The sequence below is a fragment of the Danio rerio genome, chromosome 23, assembly GCF_049306965.1.
Source record: "Danio rerio strain Tuebingen ecotype United States chromosome 23, GRCz12tu, whole genome shotgun sequence".
Classification (NCBI taxonomy): Eukaryota; Metazoa; Chordata; class Actinopteri; order Cypriniformes; family Danionidae; genus Danio; species Danio rerio.
The window spans coordinates 19,224,648-19,250,627 of NC_133198.1; the positions used below are offsets into that span (position 1 = coordinate 19,224,648).

The following is a 25,980-nucleotide window of genomic DNA, read 5'->3' on the forward strand; positions in this document are numbered from 1 at the left end:
CCCTAAGTTGCGCTGTATTTCCATTATACCTATAACTAATCTGAAATTAATGCTATGTCTAATTGCCTGCCTTTTTCTTCGGGAAACATGTCCACACTTGAGCCATTTGCGCAAATTATTTCTAATAGTATACAAACTGGAGCAACATTTTCAGAGATCTCAGACATGCTAGTTCAACACGGTGCTGGTCGCGGTTGTTCTGAAATGAGTATCCGAAGGTTTTGTGGACAGAGCAACATTGTAAGAAGAGGACATACATCGGACTCCCACTTAGAACTGGCAATAGCTAATGCCATAAGTAAGGTAATGTCTATAATTCATTGTTTGGGTAGCTAATTACTGTACCAACAACACATAGCCTACATTTAATTAAATATTGTGTCCTGATAGACAGGGCCAACATTTGGCAGAAAACTCATGACAGGATACCTGTCAGCAACTGGGATACGAGCAGGCGAGGGCAGAGTGGGACGATTGTTGAGGACAATTCAACAACCATACCATGAACCACGATGCCATGTAAGTATGTGCATGTTTGATAAATAGGCTACAGTTAAAAATATTGGGTAGCTGTCCAATAAAGTGGGATAACGCAGTCATTATTACTCAATAGAGTTGTTTAAGCTCATTTTACTATATGTGTTTGTGACCATGTCCTGAATATTTTATAATGCAATATATTAATCCATACTCGTGTGCTCAGGGTGCACGTAACCTGAATCCAGTTCCTTATACTGCAGAGTGCATAGGACATAAGTTGCACATGGACCAAAATGAAAAAATTGGCTATGTTTGGAGCAACACATGTCTTGGCGATTGATGGATTTAGCAGCAAAATTGTTTCTTTTTCATCTATGCCAATAAAGAACAATCTTTTAATTTATGAGGATGTTTACAGGTCAGTTATTTCGATGAATTTGCAGTTTAGTAATATTTATTACTGTAATAATATTAATTATTATTATCATAATTATTTATCAGATCTGCCGTTGTTAACCATGGCATGTGGGACTAAATTAGAGTGGATCATGGAAAGGAATTTTACTTATCCTTGTTCATTCAAGAAATGATTGAAGGTTACCGAAACAGACCAGAGAGACAACCATACATGCAAACACAATCAACTAAGGTACAGTACAAGCTTGATTTGCAAAATGTTTCATTTTAAAAAAATCAGCTCTTGGCGCATATAAAAAGGCAAAGTTGCAGTTATAAATGTACATACACCATAATGTTAATATTTTTTTCAAATAAAAGATGTCATAAGGATGATACGCTTATTTATTTAATTATTTGTGCTGCCTTGAAAATATTCCACAATTTTTATGTGCTGTCCACATATTAACTCAGTTTAAATATACATATTAATTTTCAAAACTCAACATTATTATCCCTGGGCAATGACTTGAATCTTGTGAAAAGGGGGTTTTATAGCATGTGTCAGTCCTAAAAATTTTAACTCACTCATTCTTCAGAACTGTGGTAAACCATATACACATTGATGATTGTAACAACGTGACAACTTTCAAAACCATGCTTATAAATCTAAGACATTTTAAAGGAAAATGAATTACTACAAATGTAGATCATGCTGTTCATGTGTTTACATTATGAAGTGTAAACTGTATTTCATTATTGTTCTTTTGTTTTCACAATTACAGAACCACACAGTTGAAAGGATGTGGCCAGAGATAAATAATAGGGTTAATTATCCACTCAAAACAGCACTTGTAGAGCTAGTGGACCAAGAATCGTTGGATATGGAGGACAACCTTGTCAGATACTGTGTCTCCAGCTTCACATGCCAGCTATGTCACCTTGGCATCAGTAGAGTTGTACAAGTTTGGAATGAACACAGGATTCCAGGTATACTCAAATAACACAGTTTTATTAAAGTATTAAAGATTAAGAACTGTAAATCTTATTAACAATTTTTACTTCAGGTAAAGGCATTCCCAATGTTTTGGCATTGGTGTCTAAATAAAATCTCGGAGGAACTGTTGCCACATGCCGATGAAGCTGCTGAACTTTATGAGACAGAACTGAGATCTTCACTTACCAGACAATCAATCTTTGGAAGAGATCCCTTTTCCCCAGGCAGACAAAGAGAATGCGTTGAACACCACTACGCTGAACTGTACCCAGATATTTCTTTTTGTTATAACAATGCGGTAAACGGTGACTTCTTATACTTTAAACAAGCTCTACTGGATCTCATCAACACAACAAGAAGATACACAGCATAAACCACAAGTAAGGGGGGGGGTACCTTTCTGTATTGAAATTTTTAAAAAATGTGAAATGTTCTATTTCAATGCATGTGAGTGGATTCAGATTGACCATTGTGTTCATGCACTCAACAGATATGACTGTGGTTGGCTACAGTGGTGCAAAAAGGGGGTATGCAGTATATGCGGCGCATAGGGGCGCCACACATGGGGGGGCGCCATTGTGGCAAAACTATTTTTGAAATTATACATATCATTATACATATTAAACAAAATAATTACGTATTTTTGGTTCAAAATGTTTATCCTGCATTTTATATAAATATACAATTGTATTTTATTGAATAAAAAAATTATACCACCCCTCCCTTTTCATTGACCATTTGATTGAACCGTTGCTCGGTTACAGTCACATGTTCAAAATGGAGAGAAGAGTAAAGAGACGTGGAGCGCAAAATAGAAAACAAAAAGAGAACAAACAATGCCTTTAAATAAAAACTGCCATGACAAATTGGATAATAAGGAATTGGTAAGCTTAAGCTTAATATTACCACACTTTTAATCAACTTCTAATGTTTTTGGGAGCAACGGGCTGCCATATCATTAATTATTCATTATCGCCACTCAGTCACTGCATGCATGGGCTTTTACTTAACATAAATGCAGACAAGGTGTTTTTTTCCAGGCAGGGGGACAGTGACGCACGGCCACACCTGAACTGCGTCCGAAATCGCATATTTGCATCCTGTATAGTATGAGAAAAACACTATAATTCTATAGGCTAAAGCCATGATAAGCTGGTGTAAAGTTAACTTTATCGTAAAGGCTTTTGTCGTAAATTCATGGACCGTCAGCTTCAAAAGAGAACATTTTTATTTATTGCATTTAAATATTGATTACAGTTACTATAGTTATTTACTAAAGAGCAACAAATGAATTTAGTTTGATCCTCTGTTTTGTTTGATAACAGAGGTGCGAGTCTGACTTTAAGAATGCAATGAAAACATTTGTTTTGTTTATGCTATTTTAAGATAATATTATGTGTTTCAAATAAAACATGTTTACATATTATTGTGTAATATTTTTTTCTATTTACACACCTGAATCTTAAAGTATCCGCTCTCATGCATCTTCAAATCGCGTGTATAGAAGCCGTCTTTATCACTATGGAGCGCGTCCAGCACCGTCATACTGATTCAGAGGCTGCATAAGGGCGGCAAAAGACGCATAAAGCTTTACTGGAAAGGACGTGAATGCGGCCGTTTTTACATTAATTTCAACGTGCTGTCAATCAAAATAATGTGAAAGCTTAATTCTCTTAAACAGTTCTTGCAATTATATCACATGAGATCGGCTCTGTGCAGCTGCTACTTTAACTTTTCATAGAAACATTACAAATGCGAGAGAAATACTGGAAAAACACACACGGAAGACAGCGGATAGAATGGTAAAATATGGTAGAATTAATATGGCAAAAACAAGAGGGTTTGTAGGTATGAATTGCATTCGTTGGCACACACATTTTAATTCAAAATCATTTAAAACAAAATGCAGTCACACATCCAAGTGTAAAGTTTATGTAAAAGTTTTATTAAAATAAACTGTCAAATCATACTTACAGTTGAGCTCAAAAGGTATGAGTAATGTGAAACATTCTATTATTAATTGATTATTTAGCAAAAAAATAAGAGGGATCACACAAAATGTATGTTTAAAACCTTAATATTAGGGCCAGACAGAATCTGCAAACATTTTTTGCTATTTCTGCTGCGAATTACAGGCAGAAAATACTACTTTACCAACTGTATTGTAAATAAATCATATGAACATTTTAATATTACTATTATTACATCACAATAATATTAGTGAAATGAATTTGAATGAGTAAATAAAAATGTACACAAATTTACACAAATAGATTCAATGATGGGCTAAAAATCTGTAGAAAACTGCAGATGTCTGCGCACGCAGACTCCGTGTGGGACTATACTGAATTTATTTTAGGCAAAATAGAAAATAATACATGGATTAAAAAATTCCCCTATAAAATTTTTAGATATCTAATTATAATGATTTTTAACCCTGTTAAAACTATAGTCAGAATATTCACATTTTTTGGAACTGTCATGTTTATTAATCCCATCAAGATCCATTTTTATACCCTATACATGTTTTTTATAAATTAATTATGTATCATATTGATACATCAGGCCTTTTGGTAACTTTTTCTGCTCAAAACTAGTTCGATTTAGTTCCCAAAAAGTTTGCCTATAACATTTTTATCAAATTAAAACATTTCAGGCAGTTTGTCTCTATTTTTTTAAACTAAACATTGTACAGTCTTTTTTATTTCACTTTGTAAAAGGTGTGATTGCAGTTTCAGTCAATTGTTCATGTGAAGACAGACCTTACACCTCTCACATATGCATGTGAGAAGTTATTGCATTTTTAAGTTCTTTTGCCCTTTACGACTCCCATATCTTTCATTTTGTTTTGACAAATGTACAAAAAGAAACAAAAACAAGACATGTCAAGGTGCTATAATCATTTGGTGAGGAAAATGGAATTAAGAAGAAATTTGGGTGGGGATGAGATGTAATTCTTTGTGACTTAACATGCTTAATGTAATTATACTTTTACTACTTCATACTATTTCAGTTGCGTTCAGAACTTCGACATGTTGATGAGGAAATTAATATGGGGGGGGGGGGGGGGGGGATGGGGGGGGGGGCGCAAAACTTGAACTCGCATACCCCTCAGTAAATGTGCAGTTGCGCCCCTGGTTGGCTACAATGGTCATTGCTACTTGCTGCTCACTGAGTGCTTACACAGATACAAAAGACACTGTATTGTTTAAGATCTACATCTATTAGCTGATCTATTAGTGAATCACTCATATTTTTATACATTTCAGCAATTAGACATCTTTCAAAGCCTTGAGTGTCCAATAGACCAATATATTACTTTGTGTTTTCTGTGCAAGCACCTAGTGAGAAGCATGAAGCAAAAATTGCTGTAGCCAGTCACTGTTGTATCTGTTGAGCACATGAACACAATGGACAATCAGAATCCACTGAACAGCACTCAAACAACCAGCAAAAGCTGCTCTCACATTTTTTTAACGATTTCAATACTTAATGGAACCAAAGTTGTGAACCAAATTGTTTAGTCAACAGAAATAATGTCTTTCAGAACAGACAGTTCATCGGAAAGGCCCGTCACTTCATAGACATTGGTGCATTCCTGTCTACATTTAAGGCACTGGGTTGAAGATTCATGCCATTGCAATACACATATTTTGCATCCCACAATGCTCCGGCAACAGACTGCAAACATTGGATCCTGGAAGGGTCCTGTGAAATAACACATTAAATCAAAGTATTTTAGCCATTTTGTATAGGTAAAGTTCCACTTTTCCTTTAATCTTATTATAAGGTTAACTCACAAAAAGTAACAGAAATTTGTAAGAACTACTGTGCACACCTAACACATGATTAAAGATTTACACTTTTTTTTTGCAAATGGTCAGATCATAATAGAAATATTGATTTGATTTGGAGAGCAAACCTTTGCACACATGACAGTTGAATGCTGCCTGTAGCTGTTGTGCTTGCGCATCTGTCATCACCAGTGTGGTTCTTCTGTTACTAGAGGCGATGTTGGAGAGCTCGTTCATTACTGAGGAGACTGCTTGTAGTCCTTGAGCAGCCAGCACAACTTCTTCAATTCTTTCAAATACATCCTGCAAGCCACTGCTGCCATCATCTCTCAAACTGAAAGCGGGAGAGAGAAAAAATATGGCAACACGTTATCATAACTACACTCTATAAATCATTTTTAAGCATTAGCAATTAGTGAATTTATTATCTGTTAAGCAATAGCTCTACATTAATAAACGTTATAAGCAGTTTATAACTGCAGCTACACATGCTGTACTCTTGACTCATAAACACATTTATAATGTGCTTAATAATTGTACTTTCATACTTTGTTAATGATTTATTTTTCATTATTAAATAAGTATTGCATTATTTACAAACCAGTAAGATCATTCAGAATGACTAAGTAAATGATTAAAAAAGTATTCATATTGACATTTATCATTTTTATTATTCAGGCATATACTAATAGTTAGTTTGTATGTTAATAAATGCTTTATTAAGTCAACTTCATCCAGTTTTGTGACAATCTAAAGTGAGGACTATATATGCTTTATAAATGACAGTTAAAGGCTCAGTTATATTCTAAAGAGGAAAAAAGAACATAAACTACTATTAATTTCTATTAATTTTAAGATACACAAATTAAACCATATCAAATGAAAAATAAATCTTTGCAACCTTATCTAAAATAAATTTACAGTACAGTTTCAACAGCTAAATAACATTGAATTTGCATCGTATTATAATGTTAAATTATTATATTGTTGTTGTTGTTTTATCAAACTTTATGTTGTTTTTTGACACTCCTGTTATTCAGCAATGTTTAAACTTTAAAGTGCTTATACTTTTTAGATAAGATTGCAAATATTTTTGTTTATTTGATTCTGAGCCTTTAATTGTCATTCATAAGGGATTTATGAAGCATGAATAGTCCTAACTTTTGATTAGGTCACAAAACTGGATGACATTAATGTTTATGTGTTTATGTAAAGCCTTTATTAACATACATAGTGACCATTACTATAGACTGAATAATAAAAATTTTAAATGTTAATTTGATTAGTTTAATAATCATTTACTAACTCATTCTGAATGGGCTTAAAAACCAAGGACTGCTCTTAAATATAAATGGCTTGTAAATAACGCCCTGCTTAAGTAAGTAATGAAAAATCAATCACTTAAATTATGAAAGTAAAATTATTAAGCACATTCAAAATGTGCTTAAAAGTCATGAATAGAGCATTTGTAGCTGCAGTTATAAACTGTTTACTAAACTCTATTAATGTAGAGTTAATGCTAAACAAATAATGAATTCACTAGATGCAAATGCTTAATAAATAATATGTTATTATAAAAGCTTACCAAAAAAGCTCATTCCTTCTTTTAGCTAAAAAGTTAGAGACTCACTTAAAACATTCACTTTAAATTAATTTACCTAAAAACAAAAGTTAAAAGAGGCTATGATTAGCTGTCTGTTGTCAATATTTTCTGATTGTGTAAAATTGTCTTGAACAAGTCATACAGTATTTTGGAACTTGAGGAGTGTAGTGAGTAGATGTTCTTCTCAACTGAAGTCACCTTCATAAAGTCAGATGTGTATTGAGTGAACTACTGCTGATCATTATGTAACTTTACTTGTGGAGGAAATGCTGTATCCTACCTATGCCTCTTTCGTTTGCTCTCTTGTTGAAATCGTTGAAATTTCTCCTCTGAAACAGCAAGTATTTTGCGAGCATTTTGCTTCCAGTATAAGGAACCTGTAGATAACATGAATAAATACAAGAATTTCAAATAAGCTAAACTCCTAAAACAGTATTGTTCACCCTAAAGCACAGACAAATGACAATTAAATACTTTTGGTTCCTTCTGACTCGACAATTTGATTACCCTGAGCATCCGTAAGGATTAATGGCTCTTCACAGTTCAGGGCACATTGAACTTCAGCTGTAATGCCAGGGACTGTTGCTTCAAACTCCATAAACCGGACAACTACATTTCTGCTGGGCTTCAATTTTCCATTCAAACATTCAGCAACGAAAACAGACCTGTATTTGAAAAACTGTTAACATCTCATCTTTGTTATCTACACATAAATTAATATAATTAATAGACTTGTTAACATGACCTAATGGTGAACTATGACTTCTGTTCTGCATAACATAATCTTTGTTAATGTTAACTTACTCGTTTTCTAATGCACCTTGTTAAATTAACAGCCTAATTAGTTGATCTTTCACTTACACTTACATGTTCATGGATTAGATAACATGGATTTTCATGGATTAGATAACATGACCTAACAATAAACAGCACATTTATTTAGCAAATACAAAATTTTTATGTAAACAAACCATATAATAATGTGTTAAATAAGACATTAGTTAGCACATTAGTTAATGGGTTAACAAAAAAAATTATGAACTAATGTTAGTAAAACATAAAATAATGATAAAGTAGCATTCATAAATTCCATCAACAAATGCTTAGATAATTTTACAATTTATTAGTAAAGAGTCCACAGGCATAAATAATATGCAAGTTGCCTATGATGTCCACATTGGTGTCCACATTAAAACTCCAAAATGTTAGTTATGTTTGTGTACTCTTTACTAACATGATTTATCATTAACAAAGCATCTGTCAATAAATTTAGCAACCTTGTAAAGTCCACACTATTTTAACATTATAGTGTGTTACTAACATTTGTTTCTTATTTGTTAATGTAACTAATACCTTATCTAATGTGCTAACTAATGTATTAACATAATAATACATTACAATTGATATAAGTTTCATTTACATTATTAACAAAATTTAAGTACTGCTTAACAGATGTGCTGTTCACTGTTAAATCATGTTACTGAAATGTTTAAGGTAATGGTAATTGTACGTTTTGCTACATATATAACGTAATATTTAATAAATACAGAGAGAGAGAGAGAGAAAGAGAAAGAGATTGATTGATTGATAACTTACATTTATTTCAGAAAATAGTTATCACTTTTTCAACATCAATGTTTTAACAGTATTCAAAAACTTAGAAAGATAAAACTAACTCTCCATCACTATCAACAATACACAAGACACTTTCAACAGACCATTTATCGACAAAAGACTTTAAATTTTTTGTTAATTTGTAAAGTGAATACTCAATTTTTAATCGAGCTTCTACCATTCCCAAAAAAACTTTAAAAACATCTTTTGATCCATTGTTTTGAATCTTGTTTTTCATTGAAATCCATATAGACAGTTTAGCCACTCCAAATACAAAATTTAACAAGACATGTTTTTGTTTTTTCTTAACAGAATATTTTGGCCCAAAAATGAACAAAGGAAATGAAAAACAATCTTCCCATTTCATAGTCCAGAGATCCAATAGATCCAATAACACTTTCAATCTATCACACCCACAAAACAAATGCATTAATGTTTCAATTTGATTACAAAAAGGACATTCTGTTTCATGATTAGAATTAATATGTGCAACATGTTTATTGGTCGCTATAGCCCCGTGAATTATTCTCCACTAAAGGTCCCCCGTCCGTTTATCTATTGGCAATTTATACAACGATCTCCATCTTCCTTTTACTGAATTTTCCTGAACAAAAAGACCATACCATTTTAAATCCTTCATTCCCTTAAAGTATTTACTATGGATTGCTTTCACACATATCATGTATGCTTTTTTTTTTTGTCCAACTCTTCAAAAGTAACAAAAGACACATCCCCATAAGATAGAAAATCATTTTCTGAAAAAGTCCAATCTTTCACCGTCTCTGAAATATCTACACCAGGAAAAACATATTCACATCCTTCTTCCTACTGATTAATCAGATCATTATCCTTAATGAAATCCCTTATTAAGTTTGGCAAAGCTTCATACACTTCTACGACAATTCTTTTTATTAATCTTTCTGATCATATTTTCACCAATTGACTCAGAATGTTAATAGAAGACTGTATAGCTTTTAATAAATGACCCAACTTTGTACAGCCTGCCTCTCTTAATGCCACACGAATACTAGCAGTACTTAAAGATTTTGCACTCAAAAAATCATTATAAAAAAGTGGCTCCTCAAAGATCCACATTCCTAGAAAGGTGTTAGGATCTCTTGACACTTTTAAAACTTGCCACGTCTGCAATACTGAATAATAAAAAGGTGTTAGATCTGTAATATGTATCTTTTCAGAATTTAGCAAAAAAAAGTTGTTTATCATACCCCAACTTCCCTGCCTTCTGTAAAAGCAATTTCGTGGTTTCATGCCATCTCAGACTATTTCCATATAAAAATCTTTGTTCAGTTTTTAATCTAAAAGCAGCTAATCTAGAAGATAAATTAACAAGGCCTTGACCTCCCTCACAGACTGGAATATAGAGTACAGCAGCTTTAACCCAGTGATGCCCTGACCAAAAAAAATTCAAAATTTCCTTCTGCACCTTTTCAATCAAGCACTTAGGTGGATTTAATACCATAACGTTATGCCAAAGCATAGAAACAACTAAATTGTTTGCTACTAAAACCCGTCCTCGATATGACATCTGAGGGATTAACCATTTCCATTTGGCAAATTTCACAGACACCTTCTCCATTATCCCTTCCCAATTTTTTTCCTGAAATTTTTCTGTGCCCAGAAAAACACCCAAAATTTGTATTCCATTCTTCCCCCACTTCAAACCACTTGGTAATTTGGGAATGTTTTCCTCTCTCCATTGACCTATTATTAAAGTTTCAGTTTTATCCGTTAACCTTCGATGAAGAAGCCTTTTCATACACATTTAAAGCCTTTACAGTTTCAACTATGTCATTGTCACTTGTGATGAATATATTAGTGTCGTCAGCATAAGCAGAAACAACTAAAGGTGATTCAATATTAAAAGGTGTTGAACTAAAACCAGCTAAATGCTTTCTTAAATGACATAAAAGAGGTTCAATGCATAAAGAGTAAAGCTGTCCAGAAATTGGACAGCCTTGTCTTATTCCCCTTCTTATTGTTATAGGACGACTAATACCTCCTGCTATCTTAACCATACAGGAAGCATTATTGTAGAGAAGACTCAACCATTTTATATACTTTACTCCAAAACCGAAAGCCTTAAGAACAGAAAACAAAAAATAATGATCTATTCTGTCAAAGGCTTTCTCCTGATCTAATGATAAAATTCCAACCCTTTGATTATACTCTTTACATACATTCATTACATCTCTTATTAAAAACAAATTGTCCGTTATAGTCCGATCCGCGATGCAATAAGTTTGGTTCATGTGTACAATTGAACCTATAAAAGGTTTCAACCTATTAGATAAGGCTCTTGAAAGCACTTTATAATCTGTACATAGTAGAGCAACAGGTCTCCAATTCCTTAATTCAGTTAGATCTCCTTTTTTAGGCAACAATGTCAAAACAGCTTTTTCTGCATGAGGAAGGTAGTATATTTTCTTCATATGAATTCCTTAAAACCTCATATAGTTCAGGTCCGATGTATTCCCAGAAATGTTTATAAAAGTCAATAGTCAATCCATCTATTCCAGGTGCACGTCCAGAAACCAACTGATTGACAGCAAGAGTAAGTTCTTCATAACTCAATTCTATATCCAGTTCAAGTTGTTCTGTAGTTGTAAGTTGAGGTATTTCTTCTAAAAGTTCCATAACGCACTGCTCATTGCATTGGTCTTTTTCGTACAATTTTGTATAGAAGTCCATAGCACATCTTCTCATCTCTTCACCATCTGTTGTTAATGATCCCTCTGGGCATTTAAGACAAGTCATATACTGATCTCTCGCTGTCTTTTTCTCCAAATTGAAAAAGAATGTACTTGAAGCATCTATATCTTTTAATTGCATAAATCGTGACCTCACAAGAGCTCCTTTCACTTTTCCCTGTAACAGGAAGCTTAACTCCAGTCTTTTTGTGTGCAGCTCTTTATCATTTTGCCCAGTATCTTTATCATTTAAAAACTTATTTTCAATTCTTGTTATTTCCAATTCAACTACTTCTATAGCTTGTTTCAACATAACTGATGAAAAAGATGTATACTGTTGGCAAAAAAACTCTAATTTGAGCTTTTCCAATTTCCCACCACTGATTTAAAGATTTAAAAGCATTCTTTTTTTATCCCAAAAACACTTAAAACTTTCCCAAAAAATTTATCTTTAAGAAGTGTATTATTGAAATGCCACTGAGATCTATTAACTTCTTGATTTAACATAAAAGTCACAGTAATAAGATGATGATCTGTGAAACCCACTGGTCTAATAGAGCTATCTAATAATTTAGGCTTAAGCCCTTGTGACACATAAAATCTGTCTAGCCTAGCTGCACTCACCCTCCCATTTGCTACCTTCACCCATGTATACTGTTTGTCATTTGGAAATTTAATTCTCCACGCATCTTCTAGATCAAACTGAAACAACATTTTTTTTAGGCTTTTACTGGATTGTACATGAGGCTCTTCACTAAGTATTTCGTTATTAAAATCAACAGTACAATTCCAGTCTCCACCTAAAATCATGTAGTCACAAGCACTTTGTTTTAAACTTTCTGTAAATTTTTTTTTAAAAATTTCCACTCTTTCAGTCCCAATATTAGGTGAATAAACATTAATGAACAAATAACTTAAACCTTCTATTTCAGCATTAACCCCCTACCATTAATAATTGTAAGACAATTCAAAATTTTTACTGTCAAACTTTTAGAGAAAAGTACAGCCACACATCCACTAACATTACTCCCATGACTTAAAATCACTTGACCACCCCAATTTATTCCCCATTCAACGTTCTCTTGCCGAAATATTACATCAAGTTTATTAATGTTAACTATTTGCTTTACCATTTCTCTTTTCTGTTTATCCCTCCCCCCATTAATATTCAAAGAACCAATTCTCAAACTACCCATAAATATTGTAAGAGACAGGGACAGACAGAAACAAAAAGATACCAAACCATGTGACATGCTAAAGACAGAAATCACTTATATTTTGCAAGGACTTTTTTGGCTCTTCGAGTTTTGTTTAAATTTGAGACTTTGTTTAGATTTGTAACATGTTTTCTCAATATAAATCGTTTCTTGTCATCTAACAAATCAAGACTGACCGTTTTTTGTAAATATGTAACCAATCTAATAATTTTTTTTATGTCGTCAAAGTAGTCTTCCACCTTCACAGATTGTCCAAAAGTTTCATCTAGAAAATTATCCATTTCCTCTAATGAATAAAGATCTCTCTTCCGACCCACCCCATCAAACCCTTCTCCACCTGACTCAATCTGATCCAGTTCCTCCACATCACTCTCTGCATTATTTCGAATATCGATCGGCATTGTTTCTACATCCTTCCTTTTATTATCGATCAGTCTCCTGCATGTCTGGCACAACTTCACCTGCATCATCACTAGCATTCTTTCTCACTCCTTTAGCTTCATCACTTTTTGTGCTGACTTTATCATTCACTAAAACCATCTGCACTGAATGTTCAACTTCAACATTTTCAATGCTAGCGTTGTGAACTTCCATCTCCTTATCCATGTTAGATGCCTGTGCTTTCTGTGTAATGCCACTGCTGCCTGATGCTACATCTTCTTGCCTATCTCCTTCATTCATTTTTTCCTCAGATTTCTCCATACGCTCTACTTGTTCCCGATGAGGACAAAAAATCTGTTTGTGCCCCACATCTATACATTCAAAGCACTTCATAGTCCCCGAACTGGCATACACTGTATAATAACCAACTTCATGCATAATCTTGAAAGAAACATCCAATGACTGAGTCGGAGAATCCAAAAACATGAATACTTGTCTCCTTAGTGATATTACATGTTTCAAACGTGCATCTTTACATCCTAGTCACCGTTTTAAAACCACTTGAAAGTTTACCAAACTTACGTGGTTCTTGTTCAATCAATTCATTTGAAATAAACGGTGGAACTCCTGAAATAACCACTCTAGTTGAGGGCACCAATAGCGGTGATACTTGAACAAACATGTTGTTGATGAACACCGAATTCTCAATCAGAGTATAGACAAAAGCCTCTTCTTTCAAAAAAACAACAGTAGCTTTATTCATTCTGGATGCATAAGCTATGTTATCATATCCAACCTGTTTACCTACCGCAAGCAAAGCCTCTTCCATTGTAACCCCGGGCTCCGTAATGAACCGAACCCCATGTCCAATGGACAGCGGCGGCGTCACTGCGGACGCCATTTGCCGCAAGATTTTCAATCGATACTGGACTAAATTCCTACCGTATCTAGAAACACCCAATCAATGAATGATGTCTTACCTTTTTCATGCGTGTAGATAGAAAGACAGAAATCCCACAACCGTATAATCACCGACAAAAACAAGAGACGCTAGCTCTCCATGCACGCTCACACTCGCACACAAATGGAAACCGGAAATCCGAGAGAGAGAGAGAGAGAGAGAGAGAGAGAGAGATGTTAGCACAGGGAGTCATTGGTCAAATTAAGCCTGGCTTCTGCTGTTTGGTGGTGGCTTATATCTGTGTCTGTTAATGAGTGCCAGCTGCGACTGATCCGCTGTAATGAGGTGACAGCTAGGTTGAATCCGGGACCAAGGCGACGTGGCATCAGTATACTCGCCACAATATATATATATATATATATATATATATATATATATATATATATATATATATATAATATATATTTATTTAGTGTATTGTGCACATATGCATAGAGTGTGTGTAGATGTGTAGGGTGTATCATGTGTGTATATGTATAGAGTGTATTGTTGCCTTTCAATCCCAGACCATGACAGGAGTGTATAATGTGCGTATATGTATAGGGTGTATTTTGTATATGTATGGAGTGTATTATGTGTGTATATGTATAGAGTGTGTTATGTGTTATGTGTATAATATGCATATATGTATAGGGTGCATTATGAGTGTGTTTGTATGGAGTATATCGTGTATCGTGTGTGCATATGTATGAATTGAGTCTATCGTGTGTGTGTATGTATATTAGGGATGTAACGGTATCAGAATTTCACGGTACGGTAATACCTCGGTATGAATGTCACGGTACGGTATTTATTGAATCATTTACAGGAAAAAACAAAACTTATGAAAATACTCCAAAAAAGTGCCAAAAGTGTCAATGACATACAAATTAGCCATCTATCTGTAAGCTTTGAAACAGGAACTTCAATTTTAATAACAAAAAATTATTAAACCATGTAAAAAAATAAAGTTTCAATTTAATATTGTTGAAAACTCATCAAATTCAACATTTAATCACACTCAGCCCATCTACCCAGATGAGAGCTCTGCTAGTCGGACTTCTCATCAAGCATCTCCCGCTGGATCTAATCTCACTATATTTATTAAACGGGATATTTGATTTATCTTGTTGTCTTTATCTAACGACATATTCCCTGACTTTGGTCATTGGAATCTATTACTTGTTCTCAGGTAACGTGTTTTGGCTGAGTGCAAAGATAAGTTAATGATTAATGTAACCACGTACATTCTGTATATTGACTGATCGCTTGCCTTTATTTCCTATAATGTATAAACTTATTGTATGTTATACTTTTAAAATGGCTATTATTGATTCTTAAAACTGATACTCAGCAAAAGAGAGGCTGTGTTTCGTATTTTCACTGAAATTGAAAGGAGGCAGTTGTTATCGGCTCCGTTTAGATATAAATATCCACACAGTGAAGATGACGCTCATCTTATGCAGCACGACGCCTCAACATGTCTGCTGTCTAAGTTGCTAATATTAAAATGAATATAGGCAGTTCCTTAAATCATGTTTACATTTTATTGTTGAGAAAGTGAAACAACGAAGACAGGGTGATGTGAATGAAGTTATAAAGTATTATTAGTAGTATTCCCTTTGAAGATTTACCCGTGTCCTCGGTATAGTCTGCTTTTCCATATCAAACTGAGAAGAAAAGACTGCAGCCTTGATCAAACTTGCGAAGTCTGAACTTACACGGAGAGAATGCAGGACTGAACTGTGTGTGTTAGGCTACTTAATATTCAGGAAAAGCCCCAATCAGAGAGGCGAACGTCTGCAGCCCCGCCTCCGTTTTCAGATGTCTCCGTTTTCCATCATCCACACTGAGACGGAGCAGCAGCGTTTCAGAATGAAAACGGCCTCTCCAGCGTTTTCGAAACGCTCCGTTTTCGGCGCTCGAGAACTCTGGCGTAGTGTGGACGGTTGGCGTAACCGTAGCAAAACTTATGCGTTTTCAAACTAAAACGCATTAGTGTAAACGGGGCCTTAGAGTTTTCCAGCTCTTTTCATCCCCGCTTCTAGCAGCACACTCCATTTCCGCATTACTGGATCTGTAGCGACAACAGACCGCAAGGGATGATGGTCAAGCATGGGCTGATGGGAGTTGTAGTTCCCCTTCGGGGGGAACTTCAGCACTATAAGTGGATTTGATTGTAAAATCCACGCATTGGGAGGTTCGGTTCAGAAGCTACTCGTCTGAAAGAGTATTGAACGGGCCAATTAAGAATGAATTGGCAGCGCAAGCCTGCGCAGGTGAGCGGCATAAGCAATCAACTGAGTATATAAGCTCACCTGGCGCCAGCAGACGCTATCCTTTTCGCTTCAGAGACTTTCTGATCGAGTCGATGAGGGTTCCTCCTGCTGTGACCAGCGATTCTGAGCGAACGAGAGCATTCTCCCGGTCCAGAGTGTGTACACGCAGTGGCAGACGGTCGAGCTGGGTTTCTCCCTTGCCTGGCGTTCTTTGGGTCTGGTCCTCCAGAGCGGTGCGTATAAAGTTGCAAACTTCACAGAAAGAGCAACACAGTCGTGCAGCACGTCCTTATCAGGACGGCGCTCCGACTGTGCGTTTCTGGATGCGGTGGTTTCCTGTCCTCGGATGATGGGCGCGGGCACTGCGTTGCATGTCTGGGGGTCCAGCATGTTAATGCGCTGCTCGCGGGCAGTTCATGTCGTCATTGCGATGCCATGACTGTTGCGCAAGATCGCGGTTAGCCTTTGCAAAAGGGCGAACCACCCCAGTTGTCCCCTGCTCTGCAGCGGGCACTCGGGCAGATCTGAGGGTTTCAGCGAGAGATAATCCGTCGCCCACGGGCCCGCGGACCTCCCGCTCCTCTAAGCGCTCCATCCAAGCTTCGGGCGGGGGAAGCGATCCGTCTAACAGATGGTAGCCCTTACGCCCGATGACACCGGAGACCAGATGTCCACCGCGGCATCGGAGGGTGGGCTTTCATTGTCCGATGATGATCCAGACCCGCTCGCCCCCTTCGGGCTGGTGAGCGCTGTCACTACGGATCCTGAAACGGACATGTTAGCCGTGCTTTCCCGGGCTGCTTCGGCCGTGGGTTGGAGATGGTTTATCCCCCAGCTCCGCGGCCGGACCGACTAGAGGGGCGTTCCCTTCTTCCCGGAGGTGCACAGTAGGCTCACGCGGTCTTGTAAAGCACTTTTTTCTGCTCGTGCTGCGTGTTCCTCCACCCTAACCACTCTTGACGGTGAAACAGCCAGGGGGTATGTGGCGATTCCTCAGGTTGAGTGCGCAATGGCGGTAAATCCGCGCGGCGCCTCTTCTTGGCGGGGTCCGCCTCGTCTCCCATCCAAAGCCTGTAAGTTATCTACCTCCCTCGGAGCTAGAGCTTACATAGCTGCGGGCCAGGCTGCTTCCGCCTTGCATGCGATAGCCACCTACCAGCGCTACCAAGCGCAGGCGCTGGCCGAGCTGCACGAGGGTGGGTCCAACCCAGGCTTACGAGCTTCGCACCGCCGCCGACTTAGCTCTTCGGACTACTGAGTCCGCTGCGTGTGCGTTGGGGAGGACGATGTCCACATTAGTGGTCCAGGAGCGCCACCCCTGGCTGATATGCGCAAAGTCGACAAAGTCCGCTTTCTTGACTTCCCCATATCCCCAGCCAGGTTCGGCGACACTGTCTGTGAATTCACCCAGGAATTCAAGGCGGTGAGAGAGCAGTTGGTGGGTGATGTCTTATTGGCGGTCCGTAGCCCGCTCCGCCCGCCGTGCCATTCATACCTGCTCCTCGCCGAAGGCGCCCGCCTACGAGAGCTGCTCCGCCCCCGCACACGCCTCCGGCGAAGCGAGCGCGTCGGACACCTCGGAAGCAGGCAGCCCCCCTGCCCAGAATGCCGCTAAGTCCGGCAACGGACCGCGAAGCGCCCCTGGGACAGGCCATCTGGAGAAGAGGGAACTTGCTCTTTCCCCGCTGGAGGGCGGGGCCCCATTTCCAACGGCACTTTTTACTGCCATGAAAACATTATGAAAGGGCACTTTTCACTTCCCCAGATGTGACAGCCCGAAATCTGCCAGTCTGGGACGCTATGCTTTCTAGCTTGCAGATTCGGTGCGTTTCGCCAGTGGCTCACGAGCGCTGGGAGGACGGTCTCCTTTCTCCCACCCCTCGAGCCTCCCCTCCGGAGCTCGGGTTTGGAGTGAGAGCAAATATCTCACCTCCAGCTTTTCCGTGGGACCCGCGAGCTTCCCGGATCAGCACACCCACTCCGCGCTGCCCCACTGCTGGTATGTCAGCGATTGTAGCGATGAGTCCATTAGCGAGAGCTCTGCCTGCCTGGTTAGCGCGGGCCAGCTCTTCGCGGTGGCTCATACGCACAATCAGACTCGGCTATGCGATTCAGTTCGCGAAACGGCCCCCCAAGTCACGGGTGTGTATTCACCAGGGTCAGCCCTCTGTCCGCCCCTGTCTTGCGAGAGGAGATTGCTGTCCTCCTGGCGAAGGATGCAATCGAGCCGCTCCCTCCAGCCGAGATGGAGAGCGGGTTTTACAGCCCACGCTTCATCGTGCCCAAAAAGAGCGGTGGGTCACGGCTAATCCTAGATCTGCGCGTTTTGAACCGCTGCCTGCACAAGCTGCCGTTCAGAATGCTCACGCAGAAGCGCATCCTCCGGTGCGTTCGTCCTCTGGGTTGGTCTGCAGCATTAGACCTGATGGACGCGTATTTCCATGTCTCCACTCTTCCTCGCCACCGACAGTTCTGCGGTTTGCGTTTGAAGGTCGAGCTTGGCAATACAAAGCCCTCCCCTTCGGGCTCTCTCTGTCTCCGCGGGTCCTCACCAAGCCCGCGGAGGGTGCCTCAGCGCCCCTTCGGCTCGCGGGCATCTGCATACTCAATTTCTTTACGACTGGCTGAATTTGCCCTCTCTTGATTATGCACAGAGTTGATTATGCACAGAGACAAAGTGCTCTGGCACTTCCACCTGTGGGGGTTTCAGGTCAACCGAGAAAAGAGCAAACTCGCCCCCGTGCAGAGGATCTCTTCTCTCGGGCTGGAGCTGGACTCGGTCACCATGGCAGCGCGCCTCTCCGGAGAGCGCGCTCAGCTGATGCTGTACTGTCTGAGAGAGCTCGACAGTAAAATAGTGGTCCCACTGAAACTATTTCAGAGGCTCCTGGGGCATATGGCATCCGCAGCCGCTTCATGCCGCTCGGATTATTCTATATGAGACCACTTCAGCACTGGCTTCACGATCGAGTCCCCAGACGCGCATGGCACGCGCGCGCACACCGAGTCTCTGTTACTGCGCTGTGTCGCCGCGCCCTCAGCCCTTGGAGCGACCCCTCGTTCCTACAGGCCTGGGTGTCTCTAGAACAGGCGTCCAGTCTTGTTGTCGTTTCAGCAGACGCTTCCAACACGGGCTGGGGGGCTGTGCGTTGCGGGCATGCGGCTGCGGACCTGTGGAAAGGTACCCAGTTGCATTGGCATATCGCCTGGAGCTGTTGGCAGTGTTCCTCGCTCTCTACCGTTTTTTTCCGGTGTTGGAGCGGCAACACGTGCTGGTCAGGACGGACAGTACGGCGGCGGTGGCGTATATCAGCCGTATAGGGGGTATGCGCTCTCGCCGCATGTCTCAGCTCGCCCGCCGTCTGCTCCTCTGGAGTCATCCGCGGCTGAAATCGCTGCACGCCATTCATATTCAGGCAAGCTCAACCGTGCAGCCGATGCGCTCTCACGGCAGCCTTGCGTCCTGGAGAATGGAGACTCCACCCCGAGTCTGTTCAGCTGATATGGGCGCGATTCGGGGAAGCCCAGATCGATCTGTTGCTTCCCCCGAGATCGCTCATTGCCAGTTGTTCTTTCCCTGACCGAGTGCTCTCGGCACGGATGCACTGGCTTACAGCTGGCCTCGGGGCACGCGCAATACGCGTTTCCCCCAGTGAGCCTGCTCGCGCAGTTACTGTGCAAGGTCAGGGAGGACGAGGAACAGTTTGCTGGTTGCGCCCCTCTGGCTCAACCGGACCTGGATGTCAGAGCTCTCCCTCGCGATAGCCCTCCCCTGGCAGTCCCTTCGAGAGAGCACCTACTCTCTCAGGGACAGGGCACCACCTGGCACCCTCGCCGATCTTTGAAGAGATTTTTAGACGCGAGGAAGACTTAGGTAACCTCCGATTGCGGTGGCTAATACCGTCACTCGGGCTAGAGCCCCCTCCCCGAGCGCGCCTATGCCCTGACGTGAAGTCTATTCACTGAATGGTGTGTCTCTCGCTGAGAAGACCCCCGTAATTTGCCAGATCAGCGTTGTGCTTTCTTTACGCCGAGAGAAGTTGGAGAGCAGGCTGTCGCCCTCCACACTCAAGGTTACGTGGCTGCCATCTCCGCTCTTATAACGCGGTGGCTGGCAGCACCGTGGGAACGCATAACCTCATCATCCGGTTCCTCAGGGGCGTTAAGCGAATTAATCCACCCCGCCCCCTCTCATGCCCTCTTAGGATCTCGCCCTCGCTACACAAGCCGCGTCAGATCCCTTCGATCCTCGACTCAGTATTTTTCTGTCCCTGAAGACAGCTCTGCTGGTCGCGTTGATATCGATTAGAGGGTCGGGGACCCGGAGGCATTTTTCGGTCAGTGACTCGTGCCTGTAATTGGGCTGGCTTCTCTCACGTCCTGAGACCCCGCCCGCGATATGTGCCCAAGGTTCCTACCACTCCGTTTTAATACGAGGTAGTGAGCCTGCAAGCGCTGCCCTCGGAGGAGGCAGACCCAGCCCTTCTTATTGTCCAGTTCGCGTTTTGCGTATTATCCGGACCGCACTCAGAGTTTAGATCATCTGAGCAGCTCTTCGTCTGTTATAGCGGTCGGCAGCAGGGAAGTGCCGTACCGAAATAAGTTCCCACTAGATTGTGGATGCCTTTCTTTCACTATCAGAGCCGAGATGAGCCGCGTCCCCCGAGAGCGCGTGCGCACTCCACTCGGAGCTTCGCATCCTCTCGAGCGCGCGCACGCGGCGCCCCTCTAACAGACATCTGTAGAGCTGCGGGCTGGGTAACACCCAACACATTTGCAAGGTTTTACAATCTGCGAGTGGAGCCGGTTTCCTCAAGGGTATTAGGTAACCCTTGGTGATTGAGGAAACAATTCGGTAGGGTGTTGAAACACGCTTGCTGCGCCATTTTCCCTAACACGGAGATACGTGCGCCTTTTTATCTGTCAGTAAAGTTCCCCGTCAGGTGAGCCCTGCAGATTCCTCCGTGGCCCCCAGCACTGACTCAGCGGAGGAGTCACTTGCTGGCCCACTACGTTGTAGGTCTGCCCGCTGGTCAGCCCGCGTTTTGGGTAAAGGTGCCTGCTATGCGTGGTCCCCACTAGGCGATCCCATATGCTTATTCAGCCACGGTTAAGTCCCCCCCCCCTGGGCGGACCCGTGTCTTCCCTCCCCGCTAACCACTCTTTTGCTATGCGTACTCCCCCTTTTTAGGGCTAGTCCATATGTAAATTCTGCCATCTATCCCCCCTTGGGTAACGGATGGCCTCCGCAGCGTCCTCCCTATCGGGATTGCACGCTTCCCAACGTACTGTCGTATTTTCCTAGAATTATCTAGATGCTCACGACTTCCCAAAAAATATATATAAATCCGTAAAACTTCTGTTGAAGTAGGATAAATTAGGGCCAGGGACACGTTGGAGGACCGCGCCCCCCATGATGTGGGTGCGTCACGCTTGCTTGACTATCTCCTCATCGGGGGTGTTGATAAGGTGCAGTCATTATGGCGCTTTCAATGGGCTCCCAATGCGTGGATTTTACAATCAAATCCACTTATAGTGCTGAAGTTCCCCCCGAAGGGGAACGTTCGAGGTTACTAAAGTAACCCTTCGTTCCCCGAGGAGGGGAACGGAAGCACTATACTCCGTCGCCATAATGACTGTCCCTTAGCTGTTGAAAGTCTCTTCAGCTTAAAAAGGATAGCGCCTGCTGGCGCCAGGTGAGCTTATATACTCAGTTGATTGCTTATGCCGCTCACCTGCGCAGGCTTGCGCTGCCAATTCATTCTTAATTGGCCCGTTCAATACTCTTTCAGACGAGTAGCTTCTGAACCGAACCTCCCAATGCGTGGATTTTACAATCAAATCCACTTATAGTGCTTCCGTTCCCCTCCTCGGGGAACGAAGGGTTACTTTAGTAACCTCGAACGTTTTCGCTACCTCCCGTTCGCTTCATTCGCCTGAGCAAATTTTCTCAGAAGACCTATAGTTTTACCGAGTCATGCGACTTCGGTAATATCGAAAAAAATTAATATTGCGGTATGACGGTATTTACAATACCGTTACATCCCTAATGTATATATATAGAATGTATCGTGTATATGTATAGACTGGGATGTGTATCGTTTGTGTATATTTAGGGAGTTTATATGTATAGGGCAGGGTTACCGCGGGTCCTTAAAAAGTCTTAAAATGTCTTAAATTAAAATCCAGGAAATTAAGGTCTTAAATTGTCTTACATTTTACCGTAAAGTGGCTGTAGGTATTACATTTTCAGCCGGTCTGCTTAATGACGATAGGGATGCACAGTGGTCCACCGTAAAACATCTAATAGTTGATTAATTCAGTATGTGAAACAGGAGAGAAATGACAGTCTTCGTGATTTATTAGCTATTACGGTAGGTCGGGTACAGAGTACAGACGCTGACGCCGGTCTGCACCTGCGTGCTGTCATTACGCGGTTGTTGATGTGAGGTTCAAAATGCAAAGATGGGAGAATGTAAATTTAACGACGTGGCAAAGAGGCAATGTGAAAATTCTGCAAAAAGACCTTTTCGTTAGGGACCATGGCGCTCAAAGTCATCGAGTATCACATGAAAGGAGGAAAGCAGCAGCTGGACGTGGCAGCAGCTAGTCATAGCGGGTCCAGGTTAATCCCTGCATTATTTGCAGCTCGACCTAACAATGTTACTAGTTCAGACTAGAGCTGAAGATCTTTGTTGGGTTTGGACTACAGCTCTAGTTCAGACGCCCCCTCACAGTCAGCTATAACAATTTTATTTCACCACCAGACACCCGAAAGGCAGGTACTGCGGGTTATCCATACTGTGACGAGGCACAATTTATTTTAATCTAACAAAAACGTTAAAATGAGTAGCCTATTCCAAAGAAATTATATATGTTTTGGGTCTTAAATTATATTTGTTGAGGTCTTAAAAAGGTCTTAAAAAGCATTAAATTTTATACTTTTAAAATGGTGCAAGAACCCTGTAGGATGTATCGTGTGTGTATATGTATAGAGTGTACTGTGTGTATTTGTAAAGAGTGTATATGTATAGAGTGGGTCATGTGTGTATCATATGTGTACATGTATAGAGTGTACCATGTGTATATGAATGGGGTGGGCCATGTGTATATGTATAAAGTGTATGATGTGCATATGTACAGAATGTGTGTAGATGTATAGGGTGTATCATGTGTGTATACGTATAGAGTGGGTTGTGTGCATATGTGTAGAGTGTGTGTATATGTATAGGGCAGAGGTGGGAGTAAGTCACACATGTGCAAGTCACAAGCAAGTCTCAAGTCATAACCTTCAAGTCTCAAGCAAGTCAAGTCATTTTTTGTCAGACTCGAGTCAAGTCAAGTCAAGTTACTGCTTATTTCAAGTCACGTCAAGTTGTAGCTTGGTCTAGCAAGTCACTCTCAAGTCAATCCAATTATATATATCAAAATCAGATGGCTTTCTCCTCAGGGGGATGTGTGTGCTTACTTCAAAGCCATTAAAATATTATACTATTAATACACGAGACCCTAAATGACAAAACCTTGAATCTTAAAGTGCACAGGTACATTTTTTAGGAGAAAAAAGATTGAATCAAATTATCCTTTTTTCTTTAATTGATACATTTTTTTAAATTATATTAAAAGTAAAATCATCTTCCTCGAAGACATTTTGTGTATTTCAATAACTCTAATAAAAATGTTTTGATTAGTAATATGATTTGCTAAAAATGAACTCTAAAGGCAATTTTGAACCTGTATAACATATATAGACTTTTTCACACATGCGCTACAGACAGGTTGTGAGAGCCATGGTCTGAAATGGTTTCTTGTTTTGCCTAACTTAATTCTTTATTTTTTTCCACTGATAAATTGTTTTTAAAAAGATGCATGCGAGTACAAAAAAAAAAAAAACTGGACTATAGCATTTAACAGATTGTTTTAATATATTTTTTATTTTTTTTATTAAACTTATTCCCTAACATGTCAAAAACATAAACATTCAACATTAGCATACAAATACAATACTATTAGTGATTCTCACAGGTTTGAAATATACTTGCGGTGGTAGCCGGATTGAAACACCATTTTTTTACCCACATCACATAAATAGATAACTATATGCGACAAACAAAACATATTCAACTTTTTACAATAATTTCATTTATTTTGACAATGTTATACACTGTTTACTGTCAATGGGTTCAAGTAAAAAAAAAACTGTTAAAAAAAAACCTTCCACTTTATCTTACCTATTCAGGAATAATGAGCACCGCTGACAGTGTCTCTCTCTTTCAAGTTTAAAGCAAATTTGAATGCAAAAGCATTTTAGATATGTATATAAAAAAACCTATGTATTAGCCTAATGACATCATCAAATTAATAAAATATACAGCAAATGAGGATGTTTGGTTAAATTAGACTGATACAAAACAGTGTAGAAGAATGATAACTGTAAAAAATGTGTCACTAAACACCAGCACTGAGTCAGACTAAATAGTATAAACTTTGATTAGTTATCTTTTTTGTAATCTTTAAACCCATAAAATAGGCTATCTTTGGCGGAGCGCCTTCCATTTTTCATCAGCATTATCTGATGGCCGAATAGCAAATGAATCGTTTAAATGAATCGTTTAAATGAATCTAATGACTCATTTAAATCGGTGCTTCTTAATGAACTGAATGATCCAGTCCGGCAAATTCAACTTATTCTCTCGGAACGATCTGAGAACTGATGAGCTGTTAATACTGCGCATGCGTACCTTTCAGTTTTGTTTTGTTTTTAAATGCTTAATATATAACAAACGGTTGTGTATTTAACAAAACAAGTTATTTTAAAGTAGTTTTACTCAAGTCCAAGTCAAGTCTCAAGTTATGACAGTCAAGTTGAGTCTTTTTTGGATATTTGTCAAGCAAGTCTCAAGTCCTAAATTTGCAACTTAAGTCTGACTCGAGTCAAGTCATGTGATTCGAGTCCCCCATGTCTGGTATAGGGTGTATCATGTGTGTATATGTATAGAGTGTATCATTGCCTTTCATTGTGTGGGTTTGTCATCTTCTAGTAGCTCAGCGGTTACTTGATTCTCCTCTTACGCCAGAGACCTGTGTTCAATCCCAGACCCTGACAGGAGTGTATAATGTGCGTATATGTATAGGGTGTATTGTGTATATGTATGGAGTGTATTATGTGTATGTTGTAGCAGGGTGGAGTGAAAAGGCAGACAGAAGTTGTAAATGAACACACCCCCAAAGGGCTTTTATTTACAGTGAAGGTGAGGTGAAAGTGTGAGGAGTGCAGGTGTCTTCTGTAAACTTCCCTCGGTCCCAGTGTTGATTTCATCCGTGCTGTTGTGAAATGCCGATCGCCCGATCCGATCACTCCATGCTTTCTGTATGAGAGAGAGAGAGAGAGAACTCATTAGAGTCAGGGTTAGTGGAGAGGCTTCTCTCCGTCTATCTTTTTCGAGCTGGTTTTATCTTGTTGGCTACTGATGGGATCCAGGTGCAGGCGATTGGTGTGATTGCATCCAGGTGGCTTGTGTGCTCTTTTCCCAGGATGACGCTGATGTCAATTGGGCGGCCGGCCAGCCCC

At 40.0% G+C, this 25,980-nt stretch overlaps 1 pseudogene; it reads left to right on the plus strand.

Annotated features, from left to right (window-relative positions):
• The first annotated feature begins 204 nt into the window (after positions 1-204).
• Positions 205-2,246, plus strand: LOC137489168 (uncharacterized; annotated as a pseudogene).
• The last annotated feature ends 23,734 nt before the right edge of the window (positions 2,247-25,980 follow it).